Source organism: Arachis duranensis, chromosome 3 (assembly GCF_000817695.3).
Source record: "Arachis duranensis cultivar V14167 chromosome 3, aradu.V14167.gnm2.J7QH, whole genome shotgun sequence".
Lineage (NCBI taxonomy): Eukaryota > Viridiplantae > Streptophyta > Magnoliopsida > Fabales > Fabaceae > Arachis > Arachis duranensis.
Genome location: NC_029774.3, coordinates 78125391 through 78136551, shown reverse-complemented (window position 1 = coordinate 78136551; position 11161 = coordinate 78125391). Strand labels below are relative to the sequence as shown.

General features: G+C 34.3%; 1 long non-coding RNA gene across 5 annotated transcripts; it reads right to left on the bottom strand.

Moving 5' to 3' along the window:
- Positions 1-432: 432 nt before the first annotated feature.
- Positions 433-8629, bottom strand: LOC107479591 (uncharacterized). 5 transcript variants are annotated; one of them, XR_002372428.2, is made up of 9 exons: positions 8271-8629; positions 8079-8178; positions 7475-7608; positions 6830-6897; positions 6183-6245; positions 6018-6096; positions 5909-5937; positions 5233-5314; positions 2230-4520 (listed from the first exon to the last, which is right to left on the bottom strand). It is a non-coding gene; the product is annotated as an uncharacterized LOC107479591 (long non-coding RNA). The 5 variants fall into 5 exon arrangements; XR_008007050.1 differs by lacking the exon at positions 6018-6096 and having other exon boundaries at positions 2230-3917; positions 4008-4520; positions 5909-5965; XR_008007051.1 differs by lacking the exons at positions 2230-4520; positions 6018-6096 and adding an exon at positions 433-985 and having other exon boundaries at positions 5909-5965.
- Between the last annotated feature and the right edge of the window lie 2532 nt (positions 8630-11161).

Sequence of the window (11161 nt, the reverse complement as noted above, 5' to 3'; positions counted from 1 at the left end):
AGATCATATATTTTAAATTCACTAAATACCTTTCAAAACATAACCCTTTCATCAAAAGTAATCAAATGAGACTCCTCCTCAAGTTTACAAACTTCCTAAAGACTCAAAAATCATCCCTCTTTACCAATCAAATTCAAATATTATAAATTCACCAAACTCCTCAAAAGGTAATCCTTTATTTCAAACCCAAGAGATAACTCTTTTCATATTGAATCGAAATCAAAACATAATTCTTTTCTTAAATAATTCAAACTTGAAACATAAAGCTTTCCTTGGTAAATCGAATTCAAAATAGTATAATTCTTTTCTCAACTAAATAAAACTCAAAACATAATTCATTCTATTCTTAATAAATCAACTCAAAATAAAATCCTTTTCGTAATACATCAAGCTCAAACATAATACTTTTCTGAATAAATAAAACTCAAGACATAATTCATTTCTATTCTTAGTAAATCAAAATCAAATAATATGATTCTTGAATCCAAACTTTTCTAAATAACACTCCAAACCAAATCTTCAATTTTTATAAAAATTTTGGCAACATCTCTAAAATATGGACTCTGCCACCCTTCAAGGTTTCCAACCAAACCAAACCATCATCTCACAATCATTCAAATAATCTCCAATTAATTAATTATCTCAACAATTCCAACTTAACCCAAGAAAATCAACAAAAACCCAAAACTCGAACAACCAATCCAGTAAATCACAATAATTCAACCCCAATTATCACACTCAATAATCATTATATCACAATTCAAAAACCGATTTAATCAATCAATAAATTGATTATTTATTCAAAACTACTCAGTTTAATCCATAAGACTCACATTATCACCAAAAGTATATTAATTGCATCAATATCAATTTATAACAATTCTTGACAATAAAATGAGTTTAAGAAAAGCACCCCACTCTTTTTCTCTCTGCCCGCTACAGCGGCAGCCATAACCACAACTCCAGATAGCTCCCGCGACAACAACTGCAACTCAAATCGTGACAAACAGCAATCAGAACTCGACCCTACGTTACCAAAACCTCAGAATTTTTAACCAAACATAACAAAATACATATATGCTAGCGCCGAGGGTATCAAGGCAAGAACAACTTACTGTATCGAGAATAAACCCAGGAACAGAGTAACCAACGACTGACTCCGTAGCATTTTCCAGTGACCACGGCATTGTTTTCGGTGGCCAGAACAGCGAAAAGGTTTCCTCCTCCTCAAGCAGCAATACCACGGCAGCAATCCTTACTGTTCTCTCTCTCTCGTTTGAGCTTTTCTTCCTGCAACCCCAACGGCAGAAACAATGGTGCAGCAGCTCAGAACGGCAAGCAACGGCGGCAGAGAAGCTCTGGCAGTGATGGCGACATGGCTAGCCGCGGTTCTGGCTCCCTCCTCGCACGTCTCCTCTCTTCTGGCGAACCTCCATTGACGGTGACAATGGAATTTTGGCAGTTACTAGTGCGACTGCGGCGACTGGATGTAGCAACCCCAGCTCGCGTCTTCTCCCTCCTCTCGGTGATAGTGATGCGGCTCGAGGCTCCATGGGTAGTGGCAACGAGGCGCGAGCTCTCTCTCTCTCCAACGCATCTCTTCTCCGCGATGGCACAACTAGCAGTGATGAGGACGAATGGCCGCGACGCAGGTGACATGTTCAGCGGCGACAAGCTGGCGACGACTCCTTCGTCCTCCTTCTCTCCCTTTCTCCCTTTTCTTCCCTCTCCTTCTCTTCTCGTTTCTCTCTTCCCCTTCATCTTTTCTTTTTTTTTCTTTTCCATCCTGTGTGAGTGTAAGGTGAGGGGTGGGGTGGGGTGGGGCGCTAGGTTAGATGGAGTGTGTGAGTGTATAGGTGTATTAGGGTTAGAGTTAGGGGTAATTTAGTAATTTTAATAAAATTAGAGTTAATATAGTAATTGAAAACTAATTTTTAATCCAACAATAATTATATATAAAAATACTATTTGCTCATCAATTTACAAACTATTTCCAAATATATACTCAAATCCAAGAATTAGAGATAATATAATTATTTTTTTCTATTCATAAAAGTTAAAGTATTAAATTTCCAAAATCTTAATTATTTAAATCAAATTATATAAAATTCTTATTATTTTTACAGTTACTAAACTTTATAATTTAAATATGGAACTTATCTAATAATTATAAAATTCGATAAAAATTATAATTTAATTATCAAAACTTAATTTAATTAGCTTTAATAAAATAATTTCTAAAATTAAAGTCTTTAATGAATAAATAAATTGAAATTGAATCATAATAAGATTTTCCAAAAATTCTGGGTCTTACACCTATCCAACTGGCTGTGAGCTCACGTGTCAATTACTTTGCCTAAACCTGAAACACCTGGTAGCTAACCCGGATATCATCTCTCTAACATGCTTCCACACTCTTGGGATATAGTGACCGTTACACCATTGGGATATTGTGCCTACCACACTCATGGGATATAATGGTCATCGCATTTTTCAGGATAAAGTGCTCCTACACTCTTGGGATATAATGCCCGCCACACTCTTGGGATAAAGTACCTGACACACTCATGAGATATAGTGCTCGACACACTTCCCAGGGTAAAGTTCTCCCACACTCTTGGGATATAGTGCCCGCCATACTCTTGACATATAGTGCCCACCACAATCTTGCGCTATAGTGCCCAACACACTTTACAAATAGAGAGAATATGATGCAACAAAAGCAGAACATATTCCACACAACCAATATCTCAAGTAAAACCATAACTCAATTTATTCACTCCTCAGTCAAACCTTTACCCCAGAGCAAGTGGACGTCACTACATCTTACCTGATAATTCAAATCTTAACCTCTTCCTTTAAAACCAATTCTTCTTCAACTCAATTCTTTTCAAAAGACAAAAGGAAAATCATTTATTAGTTAAACCCCTCGGTAATGCCTCTAGACTTTACGGGAGCGACGGCCAATCTCATTTCCTTAAACTCATTAAAAAAATGATAGCTTCTTAATTTGAATTGGTCAAAAATATAATTTAAACTAAAACCAAATCATTTAAACCCAAACCGAATCATGTAAACCAAAAGTTCCGAAACAATTTTCAAAACCAAATCATTTAAATCAAAACCAATTTCAATTTTATTCTTAATTTTAAAACATTCCCAAAGGCTCAGAGATCGTCCCATTATGCTAACCGAAATTCGAATTCTTTGACTCTTCCAAAACGTCGTAAAACAGAATTATTTAGTCAAAAACAAATTACTCTTAAAATTCACTAAAGTTCCTCCTAATGTAATTTCTTAATCAAACTCAACATAATTCATTCTTTTCTTAAATAAATCAAACTCAAAACGTAGTCCTTTCCTTCATAATTCAAAATCAAATAAAAGAATTATTCAATCCAAATTAACTAAAATAAAACTCCCTAGAATTATCATAAAAATACCTCCCCTAAAACTCAGGACTTGCCACCCTTTTTGGGTCCCAACCAAACCATTTCTCAAACTCGTTTCAAATCATTTTCAAATCTTAATTCATTATCAGTAAAATCAAACTAGTTCCAGTAAATCACAATCTAAACCAACTTCAATATAATCAATTAAAAATATAATTTCTAGCCTTCACAACCAATCAATAATTCAATCAAACAAACAATTAAAGTCATCCAAAATAATTCAATTTAATTCAGAAGACTTACGAAATCATAAAAGTACATTTGTCATATCAATATCAACTTGTAACAATTCTTGATAGTAAATTGAGTTTAAGAAATCGCCCTTACCTCGAATAGTCAAAACCCGTTAAACAAATGCGTCAAGAAAATCTTATCTCCTAGGCCCACAATCAACGACATCAAATCCATCTTTTTCTTGCGGCAACAACAACCACAAATGCACCATCCGAGAATAGTAACTCAACCCTGAGATATTAAGGTTGTGAGAACCTTAGTAATACATAAAAGAACAACGACTGCAGAGGTTCGAAACGAGGAAGAACTTACTGTACTTACGAATAAGCGAGAGAACAAAGCAGTAGCAGCTCTAGTGATGATGCAGCAGCTTGATGTTGCATGCTCAGCCATAGAACTAAGCATGTAAGACCCAGAACTTAATCCAAGAAGACAGGGGCTCCAGGGGGTGTTTTCCAGCAGGCAGAATGGCGGCAACGCAACGGACAACTTGACGGTAGCACGGAGGCACGGAGGTGAGGTTGCAGCGCTGCTTCCTCTTCTCCCTCACGAACTCGTCTTTCTCCCTCTCCTCTATTCACGATTCACGGAAGTGATGACATGCGGCTCGGCGACAGTGATGGCCTCGTGTAGCTCCAGTGGTGACGACGGCTGCAGTGCGGTAGTGACCCCTCAGCATCTCCGTTCCTCTCGCACGGGCTCTCTCTCTCTCTCTCTCTCTCTCTCTGCCTGCAGTAGTGCTGACGGAGAACCCAGCAGCGGCAATGCCCCATGATGATGGCTGCGTGTATGTGTTTCAAGTTTGGGGGGCGTTTTGCTGATGCAGGGTGGCGGCTAGGAAGGGAAATTAGGGTTAGGATTGTGTTTTGCCAATTTAGGATTTTAATTTGGGAATTAGGGTTTAGGTAGAGTATTAATTTAAAACCAAATTTAATCGAATATAATTAACTTTAAGAATACTATTTATTTTTCAACTTACACATTATTTTTAATTAAGTACTCTCACTTAAAATTAGAAATAAATAAATAAAATTAATCAAAACTTTCAATTATTCAATATAAATTATATAAAATTCTCATTATTTTCAATTATTAAAACTTTAAATCTCTAATATAAAAATACTTAATTATTTTAGAAAATTTTATAAATCCTAATAGATTTTAAATTCAAAGTATCATAAAAATTTGATTTAACTACTTTTAAAAAACATAATTCTCTTTAAATAAAATCATCAACAAATATAATAAATTATAAATAATTTATTATTTAATTTTCAAAAATACAATATCTCACCTTGAACATATAATTTATATCATATATGCAATATTCCAATTCTTTTCATCAATAAGTTTTACACTAAATCCATTTGAAATAAGTTTATATCATTTATGTAATATTTCAATTCTTTTCAATATATTCCAGTAAGTCGTGCTCACCACTCAATAAAAGTGCAGTTCATTATTTAAATTATCAATTAATTCAATTTTCTAAGCCAAATGCACACAAAATAGGGAACATGGAAAAGAATAGGAATGCATCACATACCTCTTTCATAGTCTTCTCTATAATTTCATATGGCAATTTGGGAGGAGCAGCAGCAACTGAAGTGCTGACAGTTGAAGTAGTTCTAAGTGACAAAAAGATTCAATAGCAGATAATCAATACAATATAATAGTTAAGCCTTGTATCTTAGGTGAGAAAATTAAAACATTCAGCAAAAAATTGTACAGTTAAACCACCGCAAAATCAAATGCCAGCGGTTAACCGGACCACCATGGATATGGACGCCGGGATTGTATTTGGCTGCGGTTTTTAGAAACCACATGTATAACTCCCGCTAAATCAATATTTTACGGCAATTTTTCAGAAAACCGCTGCCAAATGCGAGTGACACGATTCTTTTCTCAATTGCTTGAAAATTGAGGGCAAAAGCTAATGAAGTATAGATTAGGCATTCAAAGCAAAATCCTTTGGTTAACAATAAAAAACAGAAATGTACCCAGGAACAAAAATGTTGGCACAAAATTAAACTCCAATGTGATGTTTAAGACTCCTCTCGTATTTTTGCTTCTTCGACTACTTTAGTTTCTAGACAGAGTTTAAAGGTGATATTTTTCCATCGATAGCATCTTGCTTGAGTGTTGTTAGTTCTTCCTCACTTTCCCTCTACTTTGCATTCATGTGAAGTTTTTGAAGATAAGTAAAGAACGAATATATATACCTTCAAGGGTATGAATCATGCGCAAGGTTCTACAGCACAGAAACACATTTGAGTCAGCTGAAATGCAAAAAAAAAACATAATGCTTTAGGGAGAAGATGATCTGGATACCTGTTCCTGGGAGCGAAAATACATGAAGGGTATATAATATAAGAAATTAGACACCCTAGAGGTATAAATACCAGCATACCTAAAATTGAAATAAATTAATGCACCTCATTTTTAAGAAATTAGTATGATATAGATGAAGAAGGGCATCAAGAAGAAAGCACATACTTCTCAATTTGTCTCATCAAGTGACTTTTATCCCAGAGACCAGCACAGGATATAAAATCCCACCTGTTGTAGACAAATACAATGGAGTTAATAGCATCCGCGTTGAAAGGTAGACGAAATATTCTCCTTTACTTGCCTTGCACAATTAGACAAGAAAATGACCAATAACTTGAATTGCTTTAATAAGCTCTTTTGAAACTTAATTCTTCCTTTCAATAGAATCCTAATTTTTCTCTCATTATTCCATATAGTGAAATGAACTTAGAAACTTACATGAACAAGAGCTTACAGCAGCATAATCTGCATGGCCTTTACATTATTGTTTGATACTAGTTTCAGTAACACAATTACCTACCCAAAATTTTATAACTTAAGTACACTTCTAATACATGGATAGCTAAGTATATCATCATTCATCGGGATACTTTTAATCATATAAGTCAATAACTATTTAAAAAAAAGGTAAAAGGATAAAAGATGCTACAACTTCAAAGCTTAAGATGAATCATATAGTTACTTACTTCTTTTTTATCAATAGAATAAATCAAATGAAAATTAACAGGAAAAGGGGCATCTAAAAGAAAACACGATTCAAATATGCTATGCAATAATATCCTAAGACTAACACACAGAGGCAAGCTGCATACCTCAACTAATCTAGGTCGAAATAAGTGAGGTTGTTGAATGCTTATGAAAGTGGAAGAAGCAAAAACACCTGGAACAAACATGCATATATGAATCAACATGTGAGGCTTGCAAGTGAATAATGCTTTAGAAGTTTCATGCAAGTAATCCTAAGAGAAATAATTATTAAAGATAAAAAGAATAGATATAAAGAGAAAGAGAGAGGCATTAAGAAGCTCTGGTCGAGGAAGGCACAACTATAATGAGTACCATAATGTCTTATACATCAGAATGTTCATTGGGATTAACCAACATAGTAATGTATGCATCAAAAGCATGCTATAATGATTCATGACACACTCCTTTAAAATAGTATGTTATATGTATCTTTCTTTCTTTAGCCATATCTTTCGTAACTCGCAATCAAAATTTGTGTTTCACTCAAGATAGATAATTAAAAGGGATAAACAATATATGAAAAATTAGTGTAAAAAGAAGAAGACCAACATAATAATGATCATAATAATAATAATAATTCAAAATTTATTTCATTATCATTAATAACAATAATAATGAATATGCTTTTTCTTCTTTCTCTGTACTTTCTCTCCCACACATACATATAGCCTAATCTTAGAAATGGTTAGAATAAGTTCCTCACACCTTACCTATTTTGGCAAGCCATCAGCAGCAGTAAAGGGTTCAGAATCCAAACAACTAACACCAATGGCTAGCTTCAGCATGACTCAAATAGCTTTGCTAAGAATATAGACCAAAGAGGATAGCCATTTCAGCCTAAAATCTGTCAAACCCAGTTTATCAAACAAATCAAATACCTCAATATATTTTCATAGGAATGAAATCCTAATAAACTATTCACCAAATCTTTTACAGTCATAATTGCACTTTAATTAGCTTTTGATGTATATAAGTAATAGAATGAAATAAATATGCTCAACTCAAGCTTGGGTTCAATGAAAAGTGAACTTAATTCCCATCATTGAGTTCATATCACTGGAAATTCAGGTGCAGCTCAAGCTCAGAACTAATTCAAGTTAAATTAAACCTTTTGATAATAATAATAACCATAATAATTAAGGAATCCAATTGAAAACAGCTAACAATAGAGTTAACTAAGTTGCAGCTTGCCCCCTAACATTTCAAGCAATTTCAAACAATATCCAATTCATAAAGCCGAATTCCAAATCAAATTAGGCACATATTAGCACACCCAAAATGAAAAAAGAATAATAATTTATCATGTTTGTGTACCTGGGTACCAAGGTTGAGGCCAAGGAGGAGAAGAGTAAAGAGGAGCAAGAGGATCCTCGAGGTGCCGAAGCCATACTATGTCGTCGATTTTCTTGGCAACCTGAGGAATGTGATAGGTCTCAAAGGCCTAGGTAAGTCCGCTATCGATCCCTCGCTTGAGGAAATCCAATAAAGGAGACACCATAAACTAACCTCATAAAGTCCAACATCTTCATCAGGAATCTATATAGCTGCAACAGATTTGAACCATGCAGGAGTAGGAGGAGATGGCGAGCAAATCTGCCAGACGAGATGAAACAGAGAGCCCAGTGTCGTCGTCTTCATTTGAACGAGCATAAATAGGTTCAATGGTACCTCGGGGAAGAAGATTTAGGGTTAGCAAGGTTTGGGGATGTTTATTCAAAGAGAGAAAAGAGGGAAAAGGGTGCGTCTAATGGGGTTGGCGGCATCAAAGGTCAAATTTAATGGTGGGAGGATGCTGTGGCAAGAGAATCTGAGGGAGGGGGAGAGACATTGGGCGTTGGCTCTTGTAAGCGATAACAGATCCCTAATTCCCTATCACTAGAGAAAATAGGAATTGAATTTCACTAACACTTTGTTTGGGGGTGGAAAGAAATAGGAAGGAGAGAAATTGAGTGAAAAGAAATAGAAAGGAAAGAAATGGAAGTGAAATTTAATTTCTGTGGGTGTATTTGGATGGAAGGAAAATAAGATGGAAAGATATTGAAAGATAAATAATTTATGTTTTTTGTTTGGAAAGAAAAATGGAGAGAAAAAATGAATTAAGAAGAGGGTAGGGTTTGGAAATGATGCAGTGGAACGCGTTTTCTTTCCATTTTCTCGCCTTAGGTAGAGAGGAAAGTTTATGGTGGGTCCCACTAATTTTTTTTTACTTTTCTCTCTTTGCGTAAATGAAGGATCCAAAAATAAAAGAAAAGTCTAAATTATTAAAAAGTCACGATCTAGCCCTGATCTAAAAGATCAAGAGAAAAGGAGGTTGAAGTATTGCCGAAAGAAATTGCTGCTTTTCCAGTGCTCACCACCAAAAACGCTAGAAAATTAACAAGTAGCGGCTGTTGTCAAAACAGCTACTAATTTTTTATCGCTATCTTCCGTTTTTGTGGTAGCATGCACCGAGCTTCCTATTTATTCTTTTTAATAAATCATCAAGTGCATAAGATAATGCATGAATTACTCCTATTAGTAAAAGTTATGAATTAAAGCCTAAAAAAATAAAAAAGAAACACTTGGAATGCAAATAAGTTTTTTTTTATATATTTGAAATTTAATATAATCTATGTATAATATTTGAAATGAAATGTATATTAAGCCTTTACCACCATATCAAATTGCAAGATGGATTAAGTTAAAGATGAGATTAAAAAAGATACATTCACAATTCCAAAAGCTGAAAGAAAAATGACGGAGACAAAGTTGCAATTACGTCATACCTTAAGCAGTTGGTCAACATGGCAAGATATAGCTAATCAATAAAGTATCTTTGTATTCCTAAAAAGGAAAAAAGATAACATAAGCTTCATAAATTTACATAAGTAATTAATTATGCTACCTTAATCATGATATTGATTCCGCAACCATATGAAATCTTACCCATATCCTTTACTTATAAACAACTTTAACATCATCATTATATGGGAATATTCTAAAATTTCCACGTCCTCCAATACTTGACAATATGTCAACTTTAGTACTATACTTTGTGCATGCAAGATTGCAACGGAACGTTCCTGCCATCAAAGAGATCAGATAGAAGTCATGTCATAAAAATGAAGACAATCATTTTGAATATTCTTTTATTAATTCTTTCTTTCTCTCTCTTTTTTTATTCATTGAAGACAAAAGTGTAAGAAAATACATTAATTTTACAATTGACTCGAAAAGTAAAAGAGCCAGTTAATTTGAGAAGGAGGGAGAGTGAAGAACACTCTTTATGAAGCTAAAAGTGAAAGTTTTTCATTGGTAATTAATTTTTCATTTTAACTTCTCAAACCACTGAATCCAATAACTTGAAAATTTTTACCCCCACTCTAGGCTCTGACGTACGAAAAATCACCGATTAAGAGTTTATAAAGAAAGCAACGTTGTAAGTATAGCTCTTAACCAATGAAAATACCGTGTATCAATTTAAAAGAGTTGTCACAAAATTTAGAAATAAAATACTGGGAGTATGAATCCCAGGTCATTTCCCAACGAACTGACAAAAGAGTGCTATTTTATTGATCAGAGGTTTTTCAAGGATTTTTAAGAGTTGAAGAATAGAGAGATAAGTGATTGAGAATTTATATAATCAAATAAAAAGCCTTGATCGGGGGTAGATAAATTGAAAGTTCTATCCTTGTTGGAATTTCTCAATTGTAGCTTCAAGAGGTTGTTATTTTCATTTAGTTAACCCTTACTAAATAAAGGAAAGTCAAGTGATTGAGCTAATTCTTATTTGCAAGTCGTAATCCTCTCCCTTGGGAAGAATTAGCGTTAGTAAATAGAGAATTATCCAATAACTTCCAAATTAACTAATCGCTTGAGCATTCCAACTCAAGAGTCTCCTCTTAATCAATCCCCAAGTCAAGTAGGAGTCCTACTCCATCGACATGAATATAACTTTCACAGAATTAAGAGAGGAATAAAAGTGAGACATGATGAACAATAACTGAAAATTAATCAAAAGTAAAAATAGTTCTTTGCATTAATAAATTCCAAAAACAATCCAATTGTAACTCTGAATAAGGATCAAGGATATAGAGGAGTAAGGGACAAAGGAAACAAACTGGAATAAATGAAACTTCAACGGAGGTAGCAACTCTTCTCAATATCCAAGCCAATAGCAAAAGCAGTAAAATTCTAAGAACTATGAATGTGAAGAAAACCTAGAGGAAGCAGTGGAAAATCTCTCTCTAGATTCAAAACTAAACTAAAACTATGCAGAATGAGAATGTGTTTTGAGTCTCTACTGTTTCCTGGCTCTAGTCTGTGTTTCTGGACCGAAAACTGTGTCTAAAACTGGCTCGAAATCACCCCCAGCGATTTTCTGCAACTGTTGTACGTCGCGCACGTCACGCGTACGC